Source organism: Nycticebus coucang, chromosome 8 (genome assembly GCF_027406575.1).
Source record: "Nycticebus coucang isolate mNycCou1 chromosome 8, mNycCou1.pri, whole genome shotgun sequence".
Classification (NCBI taxonomy): Eukaryota; Metazoa; Chordata; class Mammalia; order Primates; family Lorisidae; genus Nycticebus; species Nycticebus coucang.
In genome coordinates, this window is record NC_069787.1 from 32696932 (window position 1) to 32702277 (window position 5346).

Below are 5346 nucleotides of genomic sequence, written 5' to 3' on the forward strand. Positions count from 1 at the left end.
ACAAGCCAATGTTCTTGCTTTTTCTGGAGAACTGGCATTCTCATAGATGCTTTAAAAAACAGAAGACTCCCAAAATCCAAATAAAATGAATATCCAAAAGTAGACAGTATTGGAATTTTTGGTGACATAGTCAAATAGCCATTTTTGTTCTTCCTATAGAGACAGCACGTCTAGGACTTCATCATTAAGTCAATTATCACCTTATTAATAAAAATTCGGATATAGGAGAAGCTAAATAAACTGGATAGAATATTCCACTGTCTTCTTTATCTCTTTCTGATATAGAATACTGAGTGCCTACTAGATGCTAAATTCGGTTCTCCATCAGCATAAAGCTCACAGTGTGAGGAGGAAGGTGGAAACACAAGCAGGTGAACTCAAATAGTCCTGCAGAGTACTAGGCCCTGATCTTACTGGGTCAGCTGAACAGGCAGACACTAGAGCAGGCATCCTCAAACTTTTTAAACAGGGGGCCAATTCACTGTCCCTCAGACGTTGGAGGGCCAGACTATAGTTTAAAAAAAAAAAAACTATGAACAAATTCCTATGTACACTGCACATATCTTATTTTGAAGTAAAAAACAAAATGGGAACAAATACAATTCGCACCCCTTCATGTGGCCCGCGGGCCGCAGTTTGAGGATGCCTGCACTAGAGTATCATTGATCAACTGCAGAGCTCTTGCAGTAAACATTCCAGATGTGATGAGTTACTTTTATGAACTACACCACAATAATTACCAGCTTAAAAATAATCACTCGTTTCTTTTTCTTTTACTCTAGACATAAGAGATACCTCAGGACAAAAAGTTAAAGATAATTATGAGCATTTACCTACCATTTTAACAATTGAAAAATGCCAAAACAAACATCTATGTATTATCTCCCTAAGGCACATATTTCATTAATCTACTGATTTAAAGAAATAAGGACCAATTAAAATGTTACTTAGCAGTTTTTGTGGGTTTTTTTCTTTTAGAAATTACAAGTCTTTAAGGATAATTTATTAATTATTTTGTCTCTTTTTTGAGACAGAGTCTTGCTTTGTCACCAAGTCTGAAGCGAAGTGGCCTGATCATAGCTCAATCTAATCTCAAACTCTGGGGCTCCAGTGGTCCTCCTCCCTCGCACTCCCAAGTAGCAGAGACATAGACGTGCACCACCATAATCAGCTAGTGTTTTCTCTTTCTTACAGAAACAGAGAGTGAGTTAACTATGTTGTCAAGTGAGTTAACAATTTTTAATCCTTATTATGTTGTCCATGTTGGCCTCAACTCCTGAGCTGGAGTGATCCTCCTGCTTTTGCCTCCCTAAGTGCTAGACAATTTTTATTAATTAAACTAGGCTTAAGTTTTAAACATCAATTAAGAATCTGGGGCTGGACACAGATCCTAGTATTAATCCTAGTACTGTGAAAGGCTGAGGCGGGTGGATTTTCTGAGCTCATGGGTTCGAGACCAGCCTGAGCAAAAATGAGACCCCCCATCTCTAAAAAAAAATAGCCGAACATTGTGGTGGGCTCTTGTAGTACCAGCTACACTTGAGCTCAAGAGTTTGAGGTTGCTATAAGCTGTGATGCCATGACACTCTACTTAGGGTGACAAAGTGAAACTGTGTGATTTTTTTATTTTAAATTTAACCTTCATCTTGAGCCAAGAAAAATAGTGTATTAACTTTTTTTTTTTTTTTTTGAGACAGAGTCTCAAGCTGTTACCCTATACAGAGTGCTGTGGCGTCACAGCTCACAGCAAACTGTTGGGCTTAAGTGATTCTCCTGCCTCAGCCTCCCAAGCAACTGGGACTACAGGTGCCCACCACAACGCCTGGCTATTTTTTGTTATTGTTGTTGCAGTCATCATTGTTGCTTTCTAGCTGGCCCAGGCTGGGTTCCAACCCGCCAGCTTTGCTGTCTGTGGCCGGTGCCCTACCCACTGAGCTACAGGTGCTGCTATTTTTATGATAAACTAAGTATTAGAGATGGAATGATGTTGAAGCTTCAGTATTGCCACTCAAACACTTATCACTAGTTATTTAAATGGCAAACCCAGTGTAACTTAGCAGAATTCCTTCTTTTGTTTGTGTCTCTTCTGTTTTTACACAGATTTATTAATGGTAGTTCTTTCTTTTTTTTTTTCAAAAGGGTAGTTCTTAAGGCTGATGATATGTAAGATCACATATAGGGCAAAATTAAAACAACTCAAGGAAGGTGTGTGGGAGTTCTTAACCACTGAACACTTATCTCAGGTAATTCTTAGGACGAGGCAAATTTGGAACACCTGAATCCCCTTGCTAAGGTAAACATCAGTGACAATTTTTTTTTCTTAAATTTTTTCTTCCTTTAGAAGCTCACCTGCTTTCATGGCTTTACAGCAGCTTCCTTTGCTTTTGCTGTTAGCCTGTGTGGTATAACACGCTCTCTTCCGCGTCTGTGTTCCTCGGGTTTTAGTAGTTAAATAGTGCAACTTTCTATCTTGCACATTCAAGGCTATAAGAAATAGCCATTTATTATATCAATGATAAGGCTTAAAACCAACTCAGAAATACGGGCAGTGTGCAAAAACTGTATTTTTAGTAAAGGATTAAAAATTGTTAACTAGGGCGGCGCCTGTGGCTCAGTCGGTAAGGCGCCGGCCCCATATACCGAGGGTGGTAGGTTCAAACCCGGGCCCGGCTGAACTGCAACCAAAAAATAGCCGGGCATTGTGGCGGGCGCCTGTAGTCCCAGCTACTCGGGAGGCTGAGGCAAGAGAATCGCTTAAGCCCAGGAGTTGGAGGTTGCTGTGAGCTGTATGATGCCACGGCACTCTACCGAGGGCCATAAAGTGAAACTCTGTCGCTACAAAAAGAAAAAAAAAAAATTGTTAACTAAAAAAAAACTATGTTAACTTGAAAGTTGAAAAGGCTCCTTTAAAAATGTCATGGTCATTTCTTTTCCTTTTTCCTCATTTCTTGACATTTTTGCCTTATTTCTTATAGGTCTCACTTCCTCTGGTAAGGAGGAAAAAGGCATATTGGCAAGAATATGTGGCTATCACAAACAATGATCAGTCCATTGTCTTCTTTCACCCTCACCGTCCGCTACTCTAGTGGACTGCTGGGTTATTGTCCAGGAAGCAGAAAGATGAGATTTTTTTCCATAATTTTATAATAGGACTAGACTAACTCCTTTGTAGCCCAGCACCTTGGGCTGTTTCTGGCACATAGCAAGTCCTCTGTACTCTAAGGGATGTTTTTCCCCACTTTGTCAATTGGTCTAAATTAGTTCTAAGGTATTTTCCTACAAGAAAGTTCTCAGTGAAAACTAAATCCAATATGTACTCTCTAAAGTTTATGCCACCTCTAAAAGTAATTTCTCATTTTGATTTTATAAGATGCATAGCTCTATAGCCTATAAAACCAATTTTTCAATTTTTAAAAATAACTTTTATGAAAATAGCTCTTGAAAACATAAGCACTGGCTTGCTTCCTTTCCTCTGTGGGAGGACATGAAAGTACACGCCTCACTGATCTCCTTTACTCTTATCAGGCATGCCTCCTAATATATGTACTGTCAGTCTCTGTGGAAGTACATTTGCAGCGTAACCACAATAAGTGGTAACCAGCATATAATCTTTTAATACCTTTTTATTTAATAAAAAGATTCTAAAAGGCTCCATCGTGATGACCATCATTCTTGGTCCATAGCTGTGAGCCAGGAGCCAAGAACTTGCAGTCTGTGTGCGGTGCCACCCACCCTCCCTCTCTGCCTGGCCAGCCCTTGCCAGGGAAAAGGTAGTGAAGCCACAAGGGCAGTGGGTGGGGTAGTAGAGCATGTCAAGGGTGTTAGAATCAGCCTGGAAGCCTGGGAAAGTTTACCTTTTTTAGCCCTTTATCTTGTGGGCTGCCTTACCTATAGTAACAAATAATAGTAATAGCCACTATATCTTTGTTTATATCTTTTTATCTCATGGTGTTAGACGTAATATTTATATACTGTTTTAATTAATGTTACACAGTACAAGCGTAGGCAAGCTGGTAAATATAGTTCTGGAAAGTATGCTCTTGTTGCAAGTTATAAGACATCTAGATGAAAGTGGAATGCATGAGCACACAAGACGTCACGCACCAACTCAGTGTGGTGACACCATCTGTGTCAGGGTGAAGATGTGACTGAAAGTCAGGATCAGGGGAGGATGGGGGAAGGGAGGGTGATTGGTGGGACCACACCTACGGTGCATCTTACAAGGGTCCATGTGAAACTTACTAAATGTAGAATATAAATGTTTTAACACAATAACTAAGAAAAAGCCAGAAAGGCTATGTTAACCAGTGTGATAAAAATATTTCAAATGGTATATAAAACCAACGCATTAATGGACACAGCTATGACTTAATAAAATAAATAAATAAAATTTAAAAAATAATAAAATAAAATAAAATAAAAGAAAGTCAGGATCAGGTCAGGGTGGCTTGGTCAGTATAACTCTGGCCAGGGTTAGGATCAACCCTGAGTGAGGATCAGGTCAGAGTCACAGTGAGGGTCAGGGAAAGGGTCATGACAGGGTCAAGGTGGAGGTCAAGGTCAATGTCATGGGAAATGAGAGTATCAAAGTCATGAAGGATTTGGTGTCAGGATGATAGCGAGCAAGTGCCAAGTCCAGATTCAGTGTCAGTATGAGAGTGAGGGTGAGTGTACATTTTAGAGTCAGTGATGATATAAAGTCAGGGACAGGGAAAGGATCAGGTTGAAAAATGAGGTCACTGTCAGGGTTATGGCCAGAGTGAGGGTCAGGTAAGAGTCAAGAGTCTCTCTTCACATGAGACTGAAGATCAGTTTCAGGTTCAGGATGAGGATTAGGATCACAGACAAGGTGAGAGGTCAGGTTCAAGACAAGGGTCATTGTTCAAGGGAGGGGTAAACGTCAGAATCAGAATGAGAGCCAAGGTCAGTTTAGGTGGCAATGTGAGGTCAATGCTATAACTTAGTTCATAGTCAGGGTCAGGGTCATGGCAAAGATCAGGGTAAAGGTAGGGAGAGTCAGGTTTAGTCAGGTGTTGTCAGGATCAGAGTTAGGGTGTTAGTCAAGGGCAAGTAAGATCCAGATGTGGGGAAAAAGAAACAGCATCAGGTAACATCAAGGTCTGAGTCAGATCTGAGGGTCAGGATCACAAAAGGAGTGAGGGTCAGGCTTAGGGTCACATTCAGGATCACATCAGGACAAAGGTTGGAGTCGTGGTTAGGGTGAAGGTCAATGTCAGGTCAGTGTCAGGTTTAGGGTTAAGGTGAGGGTCAAAGTCAGGGAGAGGGTCAGGGATAAGGGGAGTATGAAGGTCAGAGTAAGGGAAAACCAAGGTAAGGGTCAGGGTT